The sequence below is a fragment of the Eptatretus burgeri genome, chromosome 12 (genome assembly GCF_056783735.1).
Source record: "Eptatretus burgeri isolate ZD-2024b chromosome 12, Ebu_testis_v1, whole genome shotgun sequence".
In the NCBI taxonomy this organism is placed as follows: Eukaryota; Metazoa; Chordata; class Myxini; order Myxiniformes; family Myxinidae; genus Eptatretus; species Eptatretus burgeri.
In genome coordinates, this window is record NC_140972.1 from 4,551,828 (window position 1) to 4,574,327 (window position 22,500).

The 22,500-nt window shown below is 52.5% G+C and overlaps 1 protein-coding gene across 5 annotated transcripts in view; it reads right to left on the reverse strand.

Annotated features, from left to right (window-relative positions):
• Positions 1-22,500, reverse strand: part of HTT (huntingtin) — a 637,913-nt gene that overhangs the window by 198,052 nt on the left and 417,361 nt on the right. The gene's annotated exons all lie outside the window — the stretch shown is intronic.

Here is a 22,500-nt window from a genome sequence, read left to right on the forward strand (position 1 = left end):
ACGGACAATCACAACATGACCATCTGAAACCCATCAACACTCATAATCCTCCAAGTACCGCGGCCGCACCCTGACCCGCCTCGGACGGGCAGCGCCACCAGACAGCCCAGGCTCAGACGCCTCCCGGCTCGGTCGAGGTGACACCCTCGCCGGACTCGCACTTTCCGCAACACCAGCCACCCCCGACCGCCCAGCCTGCTCGACGTCCCCGGGTAGAACGGCATCAGGCGAAGACCCCCTTGCCGTCGGCCCAACCAGCCCCGGCGACACAACGTCAGGTGCCGGCGATACTACCGGTGGGGGTCCCGCATCGTTCGGCCCGGGGAGGTGTGGGGGGGGGGGTGACGCTGAACAGCGATCATACATTTGGTCCACGTGCCGCTTCCACACATCCCCACCAACAGTCCGCACCATGCAATTCGCCGGCCCCAGCACCACAGAGACCACCGCCGGCACCCATTTGGAACCGTGGAAATAATCGCGTACCATTACCCGCTGCCCCACCTCGAAGCCGCGCCCCGCGTTGGACGCGACATTGCCCCACTCCCCGACCCTCCAGGTCGCAGCAAATCCAGCCTGGACCGCAAAGCCCGTCCATAGAGACGAATGGCAGGCGAATCACCCGTGACAGGATGAACTGCGTTCCTGTAATGGAGCAAAAAGACATCGACCACCGTCTGCACAGGTGCAACACCCCCCCTGCGCAAAGCCCGCTTCAACATCTTGACAAACGACTCAGCTTGGCCATTCGTCTCAGGGTGATACGGTGCGGACCTTAGGTGTCGAATACCATTCTGGCGCATAAACTCATCAAATACACCCGCGATGAACTGCGGACCATTATCAGAGACCAGGATCTCCGGCAACCCTTTATTAGCAAAGATCGTCCGCAGCTTCTCTACTGTAATGTTTGCTGATGTATGCTGCAGTACTACAACCTCTGGCCATTTAGAGAATGCATCGATCACAATCAAAAACATTTTGCCATTAACCGGTCCCGCAAAATCTACATGGACCCTCTGCCAAGCTCGGTCTGGCACAGGCCAGAGACCCGAAGCACGACGCGGGTTATCAGCATCTGTCTGGCACGTGGCGCAACGCTTAACCAACTGCTCAATGTCTTTGTCCAACCCCGGCCACCACAACAGGCTACGAGCAAGACTCTTGGTCTTCACGATGCCAAGGTGACTGACATGCAGTTCTTCCAAACACCGCTGCCTGAACTTCGGTGGAATCACGGTCCTCATTCCCCACATTACGCACCGTTGGACCAACGACAGCTCCGCTGCGCGTGACGTGAAAGGTTGAAATGCCGGTGTCGAAGGCAGATCGCTCCAATTCCCCGTAGAAATCGCCTGGACGACACGGGCAAGCACCGGATCACGAGCCGATTCCACCGCGACCTGCCTGGCCGTGACCATCCCGCTTTGCACCTGGCCCAGCGCGAACACATCGACCCGGTCGCTCAACTCAGACGCAGCTGGACCCTCCGCACACGGCAAGCATGAGAGCCCGTCGCAGTTAGCATGCTTCTCGGTGCTTCGGAACTGAATATCATAATCGTAAGCACCCAGAAACAGACACCACCGCTGTATTCGCGCGGCTGCTACCACCGGCACCCCGCGTTCGGGTCTCAGGATGAATTGAAGCGGTTTGTGATCCGTCTGCAAAGTGAAATGCTGCCCCAGCAGATATTGATGAAACCTCCGCACACCCTAGATGAGGCTGAGAGCCTCACGCTCAATCTGGGCATATCCGCGCTCTGCTGTGGACAGGGTCCGGGATGCAAAACAAACAGGCCGCTCAGAACCATCGTCCATCCTGTGGGAGAGAACTGCCCCGATGCCATATGCAGAGCTGTCGCATGCCAATAGGAGCGGACGCGCAGGCTCGTAGTGCACGAGGACCGTTTCCTCTGTGAGCAGCCGCTTGACGCGGTCGAACGACGCCTGGTGTACAGGCCCCCAAGCCCAGCGCTCGTCCTTCTTGAGAAACCGCGTTAACGGCGCAAGTTGTGAGCTGAGCCCGCGCACGAACCTTTGGTAATACTGGGCCATACCAATGAACGAGCGCAGCTGCGTCTTGTCGCGAGGCGGTGGCATGTGTTGAATCGCTTCCACCTTCCGAGGACCTTTCAACAGCCCCTCCGGCGTGATGATGTGCCCGAGGTATTCCAAGCGCTGCTTGAAGAACGCGCACTTGTCCCTGTTCAAGCGCAGGCCGCACGCTTCTAGCTTTGTCAGCACTTGGGCAATGTTCGCAAGATGCTCGTCCGCCGTTTTCCCCGCAATGAGCACATCGTCCAGGTAGGTCTGAGCGGGCAGGCGAATGCAAACTTGATCCATGGCTTTCTGCCACAAAGCTGGGGCCGAAGCAATCCCAAAACAGAGTCGGGTATATCGATAGAGTCCTTGACGCGTGTTGATTGTCAAAAGCTCGCTACTCCCGGGATCCATCGGCAGGTGAAAATATGCATCACGCAGGTCTAGCTTCGTGAATTATCGACTCCCTGCCAATCGCGCATATATTTCATCGATTGACGGCAATGGATATTGCTCCACGCTGAGCCCCGGGTTAACCATGGATTTGAAGTCCCCGCACAATCGGACGTCTCCATTCCGTTTCAGCACCGTGACAACCGGGGTGGCCCAGTCCGAGCACGACACTCCACAGGCCTCCAGCCTATCCAGTTCACCCTTGACCTTGTCCCGCAGGGCATACGGCACCGGACGCGGTTTACAAAACCGAGGAACCGCCCCCTCCTTCAAGAAGAGTTTCGCCTCCATGCCCTTGAGTTTCCCAAGGTCGCCGCTAAACAACACTTGATGTCTTTGAAGAATCTCCTCCAACTGATCCTCCCACTGGCTTGGCACGGGTTGCACAAGGTGAACTGCGGCCCATTCTAGCCTGATGCGGGCAATCCAATCTCGGCCGAGGAGAGACGGCCCGCTCCCCCGCACGACGTACACCCGAAGCGTGGCGACCTGGCCTTGGTACCGCACAGACACGTCTGCCATCCCGACTGGCGTTATCTTCTCGCGGGTGTACGTGAACAGCATGAGGTTTGACCTGATAAGCCTCAAGCCGTTGAGTCTACGCGTGGTTTGTTCGCCGATGAGCGACACCGCTGCTCCCGTATCGACCTGGAACGTGATCGGCGTTTCGTTCACTTCGACTTCCACCGTCATCAGGCGTGCCGTCGCCGGGCCAATTGAAAACAGGCTCAACAACGGCCGCTGGTTCCGCCCCGAGTTGCCTCGCACATCGCCATCCATGACCTTAACGGTGGCCGTCGCCCCACGGCACACGCGCCAAATGACCCACCTTGTGACAATTCAAACACACGTTGCCTTTACACGGGCATGCACGGCGCAGGTGTCGACCTCCACATCCCAAGCATGTCCGCGGGGTCACCCCGCCGCACGCGCGGCCGCGCGGCGACGTCCAACCCGCATCGAAGGTCGTGCGCGCGTCCCGGGGTGCTCGCGACCCCGCGTGGCCAGTGATGGCTCGAACATCCCCGCGAGTCTGCTCGACCGCTGTAGCCGTGCTGACCGCCGAGTCAAATGTAATGGCTTCATCCTTCAGCCGTAAAACCGCTGAAACCATCTTCGCATCTCGTAAACCAGCAATAAAACGATCTGTGAGCCGAGCTGGCCACTCCCCCGCCGTGAACTTGCAGGCCACGGAAGAATGCTTAATCCGCGCCACGAACTCAGCGACGCGTTCCTCTGCCCCTTTTGAGAGGCGATCGAACTGGAATCGAGCGAGCTGCAAAGACTTCTCCGGCGCCATGTGTGCTTTCATTTTCTCCACAATGTCCCGAAACGACAGCTCGTCATCCCGGGGCCTGTTCGGTGCCACTAAATCACCCAGCAGCCGATAATGCTCCGGCGAAAGCGAAGCGAGCAAGATCGACTTCTACTTGCTCTCGTCGACCACATCGTTCGCGTGGAAATAGCATTCCAATTGCTCCGAAAACAATTCGAAGTCGTTCCCGTCGAAAACGGGCATAAGTCCGTATTCAACCATCCTCGTCAGCCAAGTGGAGTGTATGAGATGCAGTGGGACGCAAGAAGCACGCGGACCACCATCTACTCCGCTTTATTGCGCGACCAGAAGCACACTCCTGCCACCCCTAGCGGGCGAGGCATGATATACAAAAACCCAATCACGTGACACAGCACAGCGAGCCGCTCTCTTTTTTTGATCCGGACACTCCTGAACCTCTTCTTTCTTCTTGCTCGCGTGTTCTCCTGAGGTCCATGTTTTTAAAAAATCTTATTATTATTATTTTGTTAATCCTTATTATTTTTTAAATTAAAAAAACACATACACATATATATATATATATATATATATATATATATATATATATATATATATATATATATATATATATATACGTGTTATCCCTGTGTCGTAAGAGGCGACCAGGGTTGCGTCAGGAAGGGCATCCGGCGTAAAACATGTGCCAAATCACTATGCGGATCATACGGATGATCCGCTGTGGCGACCCCTAACGGGAGCAGCTGAAAGAAGAAGAAGAAGAAGATATATATATATATATATATATATATATATATATATATATATATATATATATATATATACATATATATATATATATATATATATATATATATATATATATATATATATATATATATATATATGTGTGTGTATATATATGTATATATATATATATATATATATATATATATATATATATATATATATATATATATATATATATATATATATATATATATATACATACATACATATACAGATACATATATTGTTACGAATCTGGAACCTATCGCACACAACCACCAGGGTCCCGAGAGAACAGTTATATCGGTAAGTGTGTGTTTATAGTTAGGGCCCCCTACCTGTGTCTAACGGGAACTACATGTGTGTGCTGCACAGATTCGTTTACAACAACACGCCTTCACCTCGCTTCCTCACACTGACGCCATTGCCGACGTGAGTTCGACCACGTACGTGGGCGGAGATTTCCATCGACTCAGATCGAGACTCCGCCCAGGAAGGCAGGGGCGTGGCCCTTGTCCAATCACACCACAGAGTTCGACTTTCCCACGGCCTCTCGACCAATGAGAGGTGAGACGTCTCAGACATCGATTTTCCCACGAACCCTGGACCAATGGGAGGCGAGACGTCTCAGACAGCGAACTTTCCCACGGCCTCTCGACCAATGAGAGGTGAGACGTCTCAGAAGGCGAACTTTCCCACAGCCTCTCGACCAATGAGAGGCAAGACACCCCAGCCCACAGGAGAAATGCAATATAAGAAACGCCAGGGCCTTGGAAACAGCGTCAGGGTTGGGTGATCGGGTTTGAGGTGCCGGAGATCGACTCGTCTGGTCTGGTCGGCTTGGCAGCGATCGGGTTTGAGGTGCCGGAGATCGACTCCTCTGGTCTGGTTGGCTTGGCAGCGATCGGGTTTGAGGTGCCGGAAATCGACTCGTCTGGTCTGGTCGGCTTGGCAGTGCTCGGGTCATCTCTCGTCTCATCCACCTGGCATCCGCCGATTTTCCTCCGTCCATGGTGCTTGGAGTGGCATCGTGTTGCAGGTTCGAGTCCCGTCGAGCCGGATCGTCGAAGACCACACGAGGTGGACAGGTCCAAGCGCAGGCTCTGGTCTCCAACTCCCTTTCCTTGAGCTGGAAGACGACAATAAAGACCATTGGGGTCCATTTCTGTGTGTCTCTGTGTGGGCCCGTCTATAAGTAGCAACTGTTAAGTGCTTTTTGCTTGTACATTGACTGCATTTCTTAAAGTCGGATAACTCTGCTCCTTGTGTGTTCACTTCCCCCTCATTATAAATAAATCCCCTGTTAAATGTTTCAGCTCGTTTTTGTGTTTCTTTTATTGGTTTAGCATGGTGCGTGCTGAGAAGTAGCGAGGGTAAATTGTGCATTTGGACGGATGGACCTCGGTAACCATCTGCTCGGGTTACGCACGGTTCGAGCACGAAACTGGCTCGTTCCGCTCGAGCTCCGCCGAGGGTGAATTTCCCTGGTAGTTTGGACGCCGTGGGCATTTAGGTAAATTGAAATTGGCAATCGACCCTATCCCATGTGGTCAACGTATTGGCAATCTTCGGACTGATTAGGGACCAGTCGACTCCGGAGTTATCTGGGGTGACGACCTATAAATTCCGGGTGTTCGGTGGAGCCGACTCCACTGCTCCATCTAGCGGTCATGCTCGTCGCTAATAACCAGTTCACAACAATATATATTGTTACGGCTGTGTAAATTCGCAGAGCACCATATTGGTCCTTCGTTCAGTTATGCCGATAAGTCTGTGTTCAGATAGATTTCCCCACCGTTGTCAAATGGGGATAATTTGTGTCGCCCGGGCTGTGATCTTTGAGGTAGCCGTTTTTCTTTTACCATCGTTATTTTGGACTAACCACAACGCCAACCACCAACCACCTTCCCTACCACGCCAACCACCAACCACCTTCTCCACCACGCCAACCACCAACCACCTCCTACACAACGCCAACCACCAACCACCTTCTCCACCACGCCAACCACCAACCACCTCCTCCACAACGCCAACCACCAACCACCCTCTCTACATCGCCTTCACAACAACGACATCTCCTCACCATCTCCTAAACAACATCTCCCCCGATAAATCAACACGAACAACGTCGCCTCACCTTCGTTTCCGAAGCGGCGCCATCTTGGCGCCAGCCAAGGCGAGTCCGCATCGAATGGCATCGCTGTTGGCAGATGCGGGGGTTTCCTCGCCGCGCAAGTTGGTGATTTCGCGCACGTCCACTCGCCGCGCAGGGTCGCTGTCTTCGCGCACGTCCGCTCTGTGCAAGCTTCGCCTCGGAATTCGGATCAAGAGAGCGAGAGGGGCGGAGCCAGTGGGGGTCAGAGGTGAGAGTGCGGAGATCAGATCTAGTCTCTTGGGTCCTATAAAACGGCGAGCAGAGCGCCAGTCTGAGGTCAGTCGGTGGAGTGTCTGTCGGGGTTCGGAGCGCCTGGAGCCTGGAGCCTGAAGCCTGCAGTCAGTGGAGAAGCTGAGGAGAGCGGAGGAGACGCAAGCACGGCCAAGCCTGCTGTGCCGCGCGGAGCTGCGTGTTCGTGTGCGAGCCAGAGAGAGCTCGCCAACCAGCACCGAACGGTCTGAGGTGATCGGGCTTCGGAGCAGTCCGAGCATCACTGAGGGACGGACGGGTTCTTAAAGAGAGCATCAACTCAGAAAGAGCAAAGACCCGTTCGGTCCTCTCAGGCGTTGCTGGCTGGGGCCCGAATCACCAGGCCGTGGCCGAGCCGCGGTTACGCTAGCTGCCGTGGGGACGGAACGTCGCGGGTCGCCCCAGTGAGGAAGGTAACCTGTGCGGCCTCTTGGAGCTCCTTCAGTCCTCAAAGCTCCAGGTTTATAAAGACCCCGAGAGGTCCAGTCTACCCCCTTGTCTTTGGGGGGGGGGTTCCTTGCTTTTCTTTGTATGAAAGTTGTGGCGCCTAGTCCGTTAAGTAGAACTGTGTATAAGTTTGTAAAGAAGAAATAAACGGTCGTAGTTCCTTTGCATTGTTTTTGTTAGCTGTATAATTGCATATGTGCATGCTTGTATACGTGCCTGCTTGAATACCTGACTGCATGCGTGTGTGAATAAATGTGCTTGTTTGAATGTTGACCTGTTCGTCGCGTCATTTTCCCTCCATTGAACTGCCGAATTGCATTTCAGAATAATAGCGGGCTTTTTCATAGCCGATAATAGAATCGGGTCCAGCGAGGCCTCGCGATAATACCCTGCTCGGTTATCCCAAAACGGAGCGAGCTGCTTCAGCGGCTCGTATCCAAGCAGGCCTCGCTGAGGTACAATCTCTCGGTAATCTACCCACGCGAATAATTAGGTAAATCAATTATTTGGCGATCGGACCCTGTAGCGCGTGGGTAGAGTGCGGACAAGGTTGTGGTGTGCTTGGAGCACACGCGTGACTGGTTTTCGGCGTTGTTCCGGAAAGTCGCGACTGGATTATTCGTCCGGTGGGCGTGCGGCCGTGATTCGGCTAAAAGCGGCTGTCCGCACGCCATCGGGCGGAAATCTACAACACTGGTGTCAGCGAGCGGGAAACAAACTCTCCCATCTCCAAACAAAATTAACGGGAATCGGATCAAGGGTATGAGAAGGGACCCTCCGTTCCGAGAAGCAAAATGACATTTCAAGGCGAACGGGCGCAGGGTGGAATAGATTTTGCATGGTTAGAATCCATAGCCCGGGACGGTTCGTTTTATTATAAACACACCACGAATTGTTAGTGGGAGCATCCTGTGCAGGAACTTTGCCAGCAAACAAACCCAAAATGGCAAAATAGCGGCGCTGCCGCATCTCAGCGAAACACAGAGCGGGTTGCTATTAATAGCACCACGAACGGCACGACATGAGGCGTGGGCTCCCAGTTACCGATTCAGACCACGTGGCCGCGGCATGCGCCATGGCAGGCGTGGCAGGATGCCGGAGCATGCATTGACGGGCTTCGGAGACGAGTGTCAAAGTCTTTGCAGCGGTGGAGGAATGGGGACAACTGTATAGGGGAATTGCATTCGTTTTCCTTTGAATTGGACGAGGCATGGCGGCACGTAGACGAGATTCAGGAGGATTGGGTGCACAAGGAGTCACAACGAATGGCCGATGTACAGGAAGAAATGAGGGAAACAGGAAAAAGGAAAACAAAGACAGAAGAGGAAAAACGGAAACACGAATTGGAATTTAAAAAAAACTGAAGGAAGAGGTAAGAACAGGCAAGCAGGAAAGAGAAACCCTAGAATAGATAATAAAAATGAAAGAGAAACGCCTGGAAGAACTAAAGGAATACGGTAAGAAAATGAACGAATTGTGGAAGGAAGCATGCAAAAGAGGTGATGAGGCCAGAAAGGAAAAATGGAAAAAAATTCTGAGTTACAGAAACACCAAGACAAAGAGACGGAATTGCAAAAAGAGCTGAGGATGTTAAGGGAGGAAGGAAAGAGGATGGAGAATGAAACGTTAAGGAACCACACTGTGCAGATCGAACAATTAGAAGCCAAGGCCAGATTAAAGAATGAGATGCAAGAAATAGTAATGAAGGAAACGATGGGATTGGAGAAGGAAGAACGAGAGAGAGAAAGAGAGAAAGAGAGAAAGAGAGAAAGAGAGAAAGAGAGAAAGAGAGAAAGAGAGAAAGAGAGAAAGAGAGAAAGAGAGAAAGAGAGAAAGAGAGAAAGAGAGAAAGAGAGAAAGAGAGAAAGAGAGAGAGAGAGAGAGAGAGAGAGAGAGAGAGAGAGAGAGAGAGAGAGAGAGAGAGAGAGAGGTTGGAAGAGAGAGAGAGAGTCAGAGAGAGAGAGAGAGAGAGAGAGAGAGAAGAACAGAAAGAAGAACGAATGAAACAGGAAAGGGAGATTAACTAATTGAGGGAAACTATGAGATTGGAGAATGAGGAACAAGAGAGACAGTGGAATAAGAAACAAAAAGAACAAGGAATGAAAATGGAAAGGGAAATTAACCAATTGAAGGAGACAACGAGATTGGAGAATGAAGAACAAGAGAGACAGTGGAATAAGAAACAAAAAGAACAAGGAATGAAACAGGAAAGGGAGATTAACCAATTGAAGGAAACAATGAGATTGGAGAATGAGGAACAAGAGAGACAGTGGAATAAGAAACAGAAAGAAGAACGAATGAAACAGGAAAGGGAGATTAACCAATTGAGGGAAACTATGAGATTGGAGAACGAAGAACGTGAGAGACAGTGGGATAGAAAACAAAAAGAACATGGATTTGAGGTTGACCAATTGAAAGAAAAAGCAAGGTTGGAGTACGAGGAGATAGTGAAAGAACAAGGAATGAAACAGGAAAAGGAAATCAACAAAATGAAGGAAACGATGAGATTGGAGAATGAAGAACATGAGAGACGGTGGAATAGAAAACACAAAGAAAACGAGGTTGAAGTTAACCAACTCAAGGAGAGAGCAAAATTTGAGTCCAGAGATGGAAAAACTCCGGAAAGAGAACGAACAACTCAAAAAGCTCAGAGAGGAAGAACGACTCAAAAGGAGTCAGGAAGTAGAAAAGCGCAATAAGGTGGGATGTGAGGTAGCACCACAAGGAGTAATGTTAGTGGTGCAGGACTTGATTAACACGACTCGTCGGATGAAGCAACAATTAGGGCAAACCCTGATAAAGGAGACACAAATAAAAATGGAGACGAGGGAAATAACAGAGACGATGAAGGAAATAGAAGTGTTGCCAGAGACACGGGAGATAGACCGAGTAGAGGCTGAATTAAATAAAACGAAGGAGGGAACAGAGATGAAGATCCAAGGAGAAACTAATGAAAGCGAGGAAGAAACGGAAATAATAAACGAGGAGACGCAGACGCAGGAATTAAAAGAAAGAACAGAGACGCGGGAGATAGAAAAAGTAGAGGAGAGACTACACGATAAAGACGGGGTAAAAGACGAACACACACACATGGAAGTAGTCGAGGACAATGAGGGGGAGCTCGGGGAATGTGTCGTGACCCGGTGCAAGCAGCCGGATAGCCTCCTTCAGGAATGGAGGGAGATGCTATGCTCCCTTGAAGCGGATCTCGACCAGGTGGGTCCGGTCGAGCTTTGCGAGGTAGAGGGGGCGAGTGCTGTTGACGGGTGCACAAGAAGCTTGGGGGGTATGAAGGCCCCGGGAACCCTGGTGGTGACGCGATTCCCCATTGTGAATGTCCCGGTATGTGTGTTCACGAGTGTGGCGAAATGTGTGCTGAAAAGCGCGCATAGCGTGGGTGAAAGGTTGTGTGTGAAAGAGACCGTGTGTGTGAATAAAATGGTGTGCGTGGTTGCGAGTGTGCCGAAATGCGTGCTTCCCAGCACGCCGTGTGTGGATGAAACACCCTGTGTGGATGAAGCACCGTGTGTGGATGAAGCACCGTGTGCGAGGGAAATGGCATGCGTGAGTGAAAGGCCGTTTGTGGATGAAGCACCGTGTGTGAGTGGAACCACGTGGTGAGTGGAACCACGTGTGCGAGGGAAATGGCATGCGTGAGTGAACGGCTGTGTGTGAGAGGAACAGCGTGCGTGAGAGCGCTGTATGTGAGGGAGATGGCGGTTGGCATGCGTGAACATGCAACAGCATGTCCCGGTGTGAATGTCATGTCGAGGTGTGTGAGCGTCGTGGCACGTGAGAGTTTGTGCGCGAGAGTGCGACGAAGACGGTGCCTGACGGTGGACAAGGGCAGAGTAGCGGCCGTAGCTGTTTTGGGGACCGTGCCGGGTTTGCACGGCAGCGCGCGCGGGGTCCGTGCTGTGCTACGCACAAGGCCACCACGTGCGTGCTTGCGCGAGTGAAACTCGGTCCGTAAACGCCGCTGTGGATTTGAGGCGACCCCGCAGACGGACAGAAGGTAGGCTGGATAATGGATTTGGACCGGACGGGTTCTCCACGCGAGCGTGTTTGTAAAGCTCCGACGAGTAGCGCACATGTGTTCGCGTGGGGAACCCCTCGAAACGCGAGGCTTGCTATTAATGCGCAGGGGTGACGTCGTGGCTGCATAGTTGGAATCCGGCAGGAGGTAAATCCCTGCCGGATGTTGCCGTCCGAGAAGGGACGAGGTGCGCGAACAGCTGACATGACGTGATGGGGAAAGAGTGCAGGTTGTGAGTTGCCGCGCTGGTGAGCGCATTGAAAAAAAAAAGAGCAAAGCAAGCCTCCCCGCTTCGAGTGACAGGATTCCCAGGCAGAGGGGTGGAAGACCCCCTGGCTAGGGCACAGGACACCACTAGTTAGGGGGATGGGTTAGCTTAGCTCGACCGGCTTCATGGGGCAGGGATAAGTCCTTTATCCTTGGATCCTTGGATCCAAGGATAAAGGGGGCAGGGATAAGTCCTTTATCCTTGGATCATGGAGCCAGTGGAATGGATTAGTTAGAGGGATTTCAGTTTAGATTTAGGATGGAAAAGGGATTTTGAGGACAGAGACAGAGTTTGGATGTGTAGTGGGGATGTAGCTTAGCTACGTAGTGTCAAATGGAATGTGCTACTAGTTTAAGGGGATGACGAGGGAGCACGAGGTAGTTATGGGATTCAGTAAAAAGAATGGCAGAATTCAGCGATGTGAGTTGAGAAATGGAATGGAAACGTGTTGAGTGAGTGAAGGCCAGCAGGCCTGAGTGAATGGAGTGAATGTGGAATGCATGGTGTGATGAGTGATTGGGGGGAGGAGTGACTCCCACCCAAGGGACCCCGGGGTCAGTGTGAAGTGAGTTAGGCAGTTAGTCAAATTGACAAAATGGAGGTCGTTTTGCTGTTGGTGGGAACGTAGGCTCGAAACCCATTTGGAGGGGTGCAGGAGCCCTGTTGACGGGCTAGGAGCGTGGCTGCGAACGGTGAGTATCGCTTAGTGGGTACCCCGGGCACCGGGCGAGTCGGCCGCGGTAGGCCAAGGGTCCATGGGGGGCCGGGATAGTGTAGTGGGCACGGGTGGGCCCGCATGATGCGGGGCCCAGGGCGCCACTGGCCGCGTGAGCAGTCCATTGGGCACGGGCACCCAGGGAAGGGGCCCGGGGCACCAGCCGGCCAAGTGAGCATTTCAGGGGAGTAGCCATGGAGGGCACTCCCCAGTGTTTAGGGAGCTGGTACGCTCGGATGCAGTTGCAGGGCCCGGGGGTGCCATGGTTGGAAAATCGGCAGAGGTAGTTCCTGCCAAGGGAGCCACGCGTCCCAACCATGAGACCGTGCGAGGGCATGAGTGAAAATTGGAGGGCGAGGCCCAAAATTTGTGAGGACACCAACACAAGCGACGGGAATCTTGGTTTGTAGAACCATCAGTTTAAGCGAGAGGCGCTTTTGGAAAGCCCCGGGGTAATTTAAAGTCAATAATGTTAGGGTAGATAGAGAAGTGTACCCCTCCGCACCATATATCCCTTCGCTCTCGTTGTGGGCCGCTGGACCCACTTTGGGTAAAAATATCGCTGAAATCTAAGGAGGCCATTCTGAAGCTTTATTGGGCCTCGACACAGTACACTAGCTCTCCCTTATTCCCCTCCAGGAAGGGAACGTAGGGGTTGGGAGTAGGCTAGATGACAGGATAGGTTAGCTGGACAAAGAATATAAAGGGGTTAGGGAGACGATTTATAGAAAGGGAAATAAAAATAAAGTAAAACAAAAAAATAAGTTGGGGCTAAATTGGATTTTTTGCAAACGATGGGGGTGAGTGTGGACAGAGACAGGCAAAGGCGATAGGTTGGGAGGGAGACAGTAGGGTAGGTCTGAGCCCGCCTTCTGAGTGGCCAGCACCCCCGCACTCCCTCCACACACCTGCAGGACGAGACAAGAGGCCGGCCAGCTTCACTTGCCGACCTGTTTTTGCTACAAGGCCTGTGCCGGTCAGCTTCACCTGCCGGCCTGTTTTTGCTACAACGGCCTATGCCGGCCTTGTCTGCCTGCCTTTGCCTTGACCCCATGCCTGCGAGCCCTTTTTTGCATTTGCCCCATACCATCCATCACCATGTGCGCCAGGATCATCGCGCAAGCTGCAGGGACTGCCCTGTAGGCAGCTGCATCACGGGACTGCATTGAGGAGCCCGTGCACCGTGTATCCATCCATCCATCCATCCGCTCATTTGCTTGTGTTTGCTTGCGTCAGTACCATCCGGTGTTCTGCAGGGACTGCCTTGCAGGCAGCCGCACAAGGAGACTGCATTTGTGCACCCGTGCACCGTTTGTGTTCAATGCGCTCATTCAAGGGGGAGGCCAAGGACTGCATTGGTGCAGCCGGCCACATTCCCTGTCACCTGCATTTGTTTCATGAGCCAGAGACTGCGTGTGAGCAGCCTGGCTCCCTGCTTGAAGAATGGCCTGTGGGATGGCGCATAGCCGCCGGGTTAGGGTGAGTTACCTTCAGCAGCTGAAGACACAAAAAGGTTTTGTGACAGACAACCAGGCCTTTTGAACAGGCCCTGAAGACATCCGACCTTCAGCTGCGGGGGCGGCTTCAGCTGATCTTCAGCTGATACCTTCAGCTGATCGGGCTTTGGAGCAGTCCGAGCATCGCTGAGGGACGAACGGGTTCTTAAAGAGAGCATAAACTCAGAAAGAGCAAAGACCCGTTCGTACCTCTCAGGCGTTGCCGGCTGGGGCCCGAATCACCGAGCCGCGGTTACGCTAGCTGCCGTGGGGACGGAACGTCGCGGGTCGCCCCAGTGAGGAAGGTAACCGCTGCGGCCTCTTGGAGCTCCTTCGGTCTTCAAAGCTCCAAGTTTATAAAGACCCCGAGAGGTCCAGTCTACCCCCTTGTCTTTGGGGGGGGGGGGGGTTTTCCTTGCTTTTCTTTGTATGAAAGTTGTGGCGCCGAGTCCATAAAGTAGAACTGTGTACAAGTGTGTATAGAATAAATAAACGGTCGAAGTTCCTTTGCTTTGTTTTTGTTGGCTGTATAATTGCATATGTGCATGCTTGTATACGTGCCTGCATGAATACCTGACTGCATATGTGTGTGAATAAATGTGCTTGTTTGAATGTTGACCTGTTCGTCGCGTCATTTTCCCTCCATTGAACTGCCGTATTGCATTTCGGAATAATAGCGGGCTTTTTAATAGCCGATAATAGAATCGGGTCCAGCGAGGCCTCGCGATAATACCCCGCTCGGTTATCCCAAAACGGAGCGAGCTGCTTAAGCGACTCGTGTCCAAGCAGGCCTCGCTGAGGTACAATCTGTCGGTAATCTACCCACGCGAATAATTAGGTAATTCGATTATTTGGCGATCGGACCCTGTAGCGCAGGTAGAGTGCGGACAAGGTTGTGGTGTGCTTGGAGCACACCTGTGACTGGTTTTCGGCATTGTTCCGGAAAGTCGCGACTGAATTGCACGTTCGTTGGGCGAAGTGGCCGCGATTCGGTTAAACGCGGTCGTTCGCATGCCGGCGGGCGAGAATTCGTAACAATATACATATATATACACATACATACATATGCACACATATACATACATGTATATATACACATATACATATATATATATATATACAAATGTATATATGCATACATATACAGCCATGCGCCGTTTAACGACGTTCCGGGCAACGACGGATCGCATATACGACGGATCTGCCAGCTCTGAAAAAAAAAAAAAAAAAAAAAATGTAGCTGAAAAATTCCTATCGCCGAGTGATGGAGCCGACGTAGCGCTGCCAGCCGTATAAAAATAGCACATAGAATTATGTACACTGTACAGTACATAATACCTCATAATGATAATAAACGACAGTTTGGCCCCGTTATAATGCGATCGTTGAAGTCCATAAAATGTCATCACGAAAAAAGCAGGGTCGTGCTAAATCGGGATTCAAGGAAATTGGCTTTCAAACTGAACCAATGGTTCCACGTTTACCTTCCAGCAAGTAAATTACCTTTGAATTGAAGAATTCCGCGAATAAATCGTTTGTTGTTAGTCGAAATTAAAACACCAACTTGTTTTTAGTGAAGCTTTTTATGTTGTTAAAACAATCGCACTGTTCCGAAAATATATATCACAATTGGCAGGTGCTCGTTTCTTCATTTGGAAATTTTCACATCGATGCAATGATTACGTATTTATAAAATCCAAACGCTATTTATTCATCTTTCTATAATCGATGCGAGAGGAGATTGTAAGCTGCTGCTAACAACACCGTTGGCCGTCATGAACAGCACAATGGTAAAACTAACGCCTCTTCCGTCTCTCTTGGATGTGTGTTACAATTGCTGACAGTATTCAGTACAGTAACATGCTGTACAGGTTTGTATCCGAGGAGCAATAGGCTATACCATATAGCATTGGTGTCGAAGTTTGTGTAAGTACGATATTCGAAAACGATGTTCGAAAATGAAAACGAAAAAAAAAAATGATGTTTGCACAACGACGACGTCGCTTAACGACGCGTTTCTCAGAACGTAACCCCGTCGTTAAGTGGCGCATGACTGTGTATACATATATATATATATATATATATATATATATATATATATATATATATATATACATATATATATACATATATATATACATATACATATATATATATACATATATATACAGAAACATATATATATATATATATATATATATATATATACATATATATATATACATATACATACATATACATATATATACTTATACATACATATATATATATATATATATATATATATATATATATATATATATATATATATATATATATTGTTGTGGTTGACCAAATTCGCAAACCACCATTCAGGTCCCTTTGGTGAGATATCTCTGTAAGTATATGTGTAGTTAGGCCCAAACCCGTTGTCTAGAGGGAATAAATGTCATTCACTCGGGCTGCGACTCTTCAGGATAGCCGTTTTTCTTTTACTATCTTTATTTTGGACCAGCCGCCATTATTACCACCACCAACCACGTCTCAACAGCCATCACAACAACAACCACCAACCACAACGCCGCTTCACAACAACAACCACCAACCACAACGCCACTTCACCACAACCGCCACGACCTTTACCGTCACAACTCACCACCATCGCATCACCGTCATTCCCACGCCACTTGTGGGCGCCGATACTGGACTCGTGTAGGGCGCGCACCGAGCAGCGTGTTCAAAAACATCACGGACTTTCCACAGAAAACGGATCAAAAACGACTCACGCCCACTTTTGTTCCGTCCAATCGGTGAGCGAGGGGCGATTTGGCCCCGCCTCCAGGGCGTTGGAGGGCGGTCGCTATATGCAAATTCATGGATCAAAAAGCATTCACGCCCACTTTTCCTCGGGCCAATGGGGAGCCAGTTAGAGAGGTGAAGGGTCGGAGGCAGAGGGTCAAGGGTGAAAGAGCGAAGCCACGGGGCTTATATAAACGGCTGCGTTCGTCAGTAAAGAGGAATGTGCGGAGTTCAAGAGAGTCGTCGGTGGAGCTGGAAAGAAGAGTTGGGACGAGCCAAGAGAGGAGACGGAGAGGGCGAGTAGATGGAGCTGTGGAGAGGTGACGGCGGCGAAGGCGGACGAGGGGGGTGCTCGCGTCGGTGCCGGGAGCTGCGAGGGAGAGCCCAGCAACGCGACCGAGGTCGAGGAGGAGACGCTCGCCGCGGGACCCGAGACAGGGTGACATCCTCCTTCCCCCGAGCATCAGCAACCCCCTCCTGTTTCCCCCCGCGCTGAGATAGTGCGACAAAGGGGGCCCCTTTTCCCACCCCCTACCAGACACTGTCCGCAAAGCCCGCGGAGTTGAGGCGCCACCGCCGCTCTGCGTCTCATCATCAGACGGGTAGGCCCGACCCGGTCTCGGCCCCAGGCCCGCCTCATCCTTGAGGGTGGTTCTCTTTTCTTTTGCTTTGGGCATATGTGTTGTTGGCGCCGTCTGTGAAGTAAAATTGTATAAGTGTTGCCGTGTGCCCGGTAGTCGGTTAGATCTGCATTGTTGCATTTGCTTTTTGTGTAATATTGCATTGTCTTCTTCTTTTACATGTGCTTTTGGTGGAATTGTATATGTGTGCTTTCCGTTCATCGCGAAATAAATGTGCTTATTGTTGAACTGTTTTCCCGCTTCGCTTCGTCTTTTCCTCTATTGAATCTCCATCTTGCTTCACGTAAAGGGTTGGTCGTGGGCTAAAACGCCTGATAATTAATCGAACCGTCGAGGCCGACGAATAACACCGCTCGGTTATCCCGATAGTACGGAACGGGTCGCTTAAAGTGGCCCGTGTCCGAAGTCGACCTGCGGCGAGGTGCGATCGCCCGGTCTACCCTCCGTGTGGGTACTTAGGTAGGTCGAATTTGGCGAGCAACCCTATCCCACGCGGGGGCCGATTGGCACGATCGTGGTGAGGCCGAAAGGTCCACCCATGACTGGTTCCCGGCGTTAGTCCGAGAGGGTCACGACTGGATTGTCCGTCCGGTGGGCGACGTGCCGCGATTCGAGTTACGTGGCCGTTCGCACGCCGGCGGGCGCGGAATTCGCAACACTGGTGTCAGGTCGTGCGATATAAACCCATCGCCCTCCTCGCGGCACTGGTATCGGAGAACGGGAAAACGGGCTCTCCTGTCTCCAATTAAATAAACGGGAATCGGTCCAGGGGTGAGAGGAACGACCCCCGATTCCCTCCAAATTACGAGCGATTCAAATTAACCCTTTAAGAGAAGCAAGACGGCGTCTCAAGCCGAGCGGGAGCCGGGGGTATTAGAAATGGATGTAGAATGTGTAGAATACATGGCTCAGGATGAAATCCCCGTGCAGGAAATGTTGATTGTACAGGAAAACGAACTCGCCCAACTGAACCCAGAGCCCGAAATAGGTGCGGCAGCGGCCGCGGTGTATGACACCTCCCCTCCCCCTCTCCACCAAAACCCCCCGACCCTTGCCGAAACGGCTCACCCAAGCGCACCCGACATGGCCCAGCTATGCGCCATGCTGGCGGCAATGACAAACGAAGTGATAAAAGGAATGAACGAAAAGATGGATGCGAATACACAACAAATAAACGAGAGGATGGATACAAATGCAAATGAATTTATAAACGAAATGAAAGGCATGAACAAGCACATGAAGGAAGAAACGAAAAAGCTCTGGGGTGAGACGCAGAACATGGGCCGATGCCTGCAGGCGGGCATGAAGGCCGTGACCAGGGAGATAAAAATGGCGACTCCACGTGTAGGAACGAACGAGCTGGGTGGGGGTGCAACGGCTGACAGGCCCGCGGTGGAGGCGGGTGAAAAAAGAATTCGGGGGGCGTGTTGGGCGAGGGTCGTGACGATGACCGAAAGGGAAAAATTAAATGGGGAGACCAAAACGTGTGAGACGAGACACGAGGTGACGACAAAGGAAATAAAAATAGTAGAGACAAGGGAGGTAAGGGGTGAAGAGGTGACTGAGTTGGCAGAGACATGGGAGATGGGAACGATAGAGGGAAGACTGCACGATGAAGACGGGGTAAGTGACGCACACACACACACGGAGGTAGTGGAGGATAATGGGGGTGAGCTGGTGGACTGGGTGGAGGCCCGGTGCGAGCAGCGGGATAGCCTCCCCCAGGAACGAGGGGAGGGAGTATGCCCCCTTGAGGCGAGTCACGACCAGGTGAGTTCGGTCGTGCTTTGCGAGGTTGAGGGGAGGAGTGCTGCGAACGGGTGCACGGAGAGCTTGGGGGGTATAGAGGCCCCGGAGACCCTTGTGGGGACACGAATCCCCAGTGTGGTTGTCCCTGTGTGTGTGGTGCAAGGCGTGAGTGCGTCCCCGTGTGTGAAGCGACCCCGTGTGTGAGTGGTGTGGTGGCGATGGTGCCAGAGTACGTGCTTCCCAGCACGCCGTGTGTGGATGAGGCACCGTGTGTGGAAGAGGCTGTGTGTGTGGATGAAACGGCCAGTGTGGATGAGGCACCGCGGTTGAGTGCCCCCGCGTGTGTGAGTGAGGGACGGTGTGTGGATGAAACACCGCGGTTGAGTGCCCCCGCATGCGTGAGTGAACGGCCGAGTGCAAGGGAGACCGTGTGTGTGAGAGAGCGGTATGTGAGGGAGATGTCGGTTGGTATGCGGGAGCACGCAGCCGCGTCTCCCGGTGTGAATGTAATGGTGTGGAGTGTGAGCGTCGTAACACGCAGGAGTGCGTGTGTTGAATGGCGACGACGACGGCGACAGAAGAAAGAAAGCCGAGTAGCGGCTGTAGTTGTTTCGGGGACCGTGCCGGGTTCACCCAGCAGTGAGCACGAGGTCCGTGCTGTGCAACGCACGAGGCCCCCACGTGCTCGCTTGCGAGAGTGAAGTCCGGGTCCGGAAACGCCAGCGGTGGATTTGCCGATCCCGCGGACGGACAAAGTTGATCAGGATTATGGATTTGGACCGGACGGGTTCTCCACGCGATCGTGTGTGTTAAGCTCCAACGGGCAAAGCACATGTGTTCGCGTGGGGAACCCCTCGAGACGTGGGGCTTGTGTTTTTTTTATGCGCACGGTGACGTCATGGCTGCACGTGGGGTTGGAATCCGGCAGGAGGGGAATCCCTGCCGGATGGTACCGTCCAAGGAGGGACGAGGTACACGTGCAGCTGCATGACGTCACGGGCAGGTGCAAAGTGCGCGAGCTGTGAGTTGCCGCGCTGGTGATGCGCATGTAAAAAAAAAAAAAAAAAAAAAAAAACAACAAGCCTCACTTTCGGGTGCACAGGATTCCCAGGCAAGGGGTGGAAGACCCCCTTCCCGGGGCACAGGATGGAAACTAGTTAGGGGGAAGGGTTAGCTTAGTTAGACCGACTTCATGGGGCAGGGGTAAGTCCTCATGGAGTCCAGGGAATGGATTAGTTAGAGGGATTGTAGCGAGATTTAGGTTGGGAAATTGATTAATGGGATTATTTGGAGACAGAGACAGACTTTGGATGTGTAGTGGGGACGTAGCTCAGCTACGTAGGTTAAATGGAACGTGCTATAGTTTAAGGGACGACGTGGGAGCACGAGTTAGTTCGGGGATGTAGTTAGAAGGATGGCAGAGTTCAGTGGTGAGTGTGTTGAAGAGTTGGTGAGTGAAGTGGAAGCATGTGCTTGGTGAGTGAGTGAGGCCAGCGGGTCTGTGTGTATGGAGCGAATGGGGAATGCATGGTGCGATGAGTGATTGGGGGGAGGAGTGACTCCCGCCCAAGGGACCCCGGGGTCAGTGTAGAGTGAGTTAGGGGGTTAGTTCAATTGAAAAATGGAGGTCGTTTTGTTGTTGGTGGGGAAGTAGGCTCGAAACCCGTTTGGAGGGGTGCAGGAGCCCTGTTGACGGGCTGGGAGCGTGGCTGCGAAAGGTGAGTATCGCTGAGTGGGTACCCCGGGCACCAGGCTAGTCGGCCGTAGTAGGCCAAGGGCCATTGGGGGCCGGGATAGCATAGTGGGCACGGGTGCGCCTGCTTGGTGCGGGGGCCCGGGGCGCCATTAGCCGCGTGGGCAGTGTTGTGGGCAAGGGTGACCCTCGGAAAGGGGCCTGGGAAGCCAGCCTGCCACGTGTGCGTTTCAGGGGAGGTGCCATGGGGGGCACTCCCCGGTGTTAGGGAGCTGGTAGGCTCGGAGGCAGTGTAGTGCCCGGGGGTGCCATCGTCGGAGAATCGGCAGAGGGTCGTGCCTGCCAAAGGGAGCCACGTGTCCCAGCCATGAGACCGTGTGAGGGCTCGGAGAGAAAATTGGGGGGCGAGGCCCGAAATTGTGAGGACACCAACACAGGCGACGGGAATCTGGGTTGTTAGAACCAATAGTTTAAGCGAGAGGCGCTTGTTGAAAGCCCCGGGGTAGTTTAACAGTTAAATGGATAGGGTAGATTAAGAAGTGTACCCCTCCACACCATCCATCCGCTCGCTCTCGTTGTGGGCCGCTGGACCCACTTTGGTTATAGATCGCTGAACTCTGGGGAGGCCATCCTGAGGCTTCGTTGGGCCTCGGCACAGGACGTTAGCTCTCCCTTGTTCCCCTCCGGGAAGGGAACGTAGGGGTTGGGAGTAGGCTAGGTGACAGGATAGGTTAGCCGAACAAGGACAGTACAGGGGGTTAGGGGACGATTTATAGTGGGGAAGTAAAAATAAAAACAACAAAAAAATAAGTTGGGGCTAAATTGGGGTTTGACAAATTAAGGGAGTGGGTATGTACAGTGACAGGCAAAGGCGATAGGTTGGGAGGGAGACAGGTAGGTAGGTCCGAGCCCGCCTTCCAAGTGGCCAGCACCACCGCACTCCCTCCACCAACCTCCACGGAACGGCAAAGGCTGGCCAACTTCATCGGCAGCTGTTGTTTTGCTGCGAGGCGGAGGCCGGCTGGATCGTCTGCAGCTGCTCTGCTGCAAGGCCTGTGCCAGCCCACTTCATCTGCCGGCTGGCTGTTTTTCTTCAAGGCCTGTGCCGGCCAGTTCATCTGCCGGCTGTGTTTGCCTGCAGCGGCCTTCTTCTGCGGGCTGTGTTTGCCTGCTGCCTTTGCCATGCCATGCCCACTGCCCCTGTTCGCCAGCCCCGTTCAATTTTTGCGTTGCCCCCCCCCCCCTGTTCATTGCCATGTGCGCCAGGATCAAGGCAACAGTTTGCAAGCTGCAAGAACTGCCCTGTTGGCAGCTACAACACGGGCCTGCAGTGGCGGCCCGTGCACCATGTTTGTGTCCATCCATTCATCCATCCATTCGTTGTGTTCATTGCGTGTGCCACTTGAGCTGGCACGGAGACTGCGTTTGTGCAGCCCATGCACCGTTGTGGTTCACTGCGTTCAGTTCAAAAGGGAAGGCCTTGGACTGCGTGTGAGCAGCCGGCCACGTTCCGTCACCTGCATTGTTTGAGCCAGAGACTGCATGCGAGCAGCCTGGCTCCCTGCTAACTGCTTTCTTTTTGCAGAGTTCATTGATCCTGGGCCATGGTTTAGTGTAAAATTTGTAAGTTAAGGTTAAGATGTACTGTAAATATGAGTGCGCCCCCGGCATGCATGTCTTAGCGCCGGCAATTTTATTTAAGTCGTCCGTGTGAGT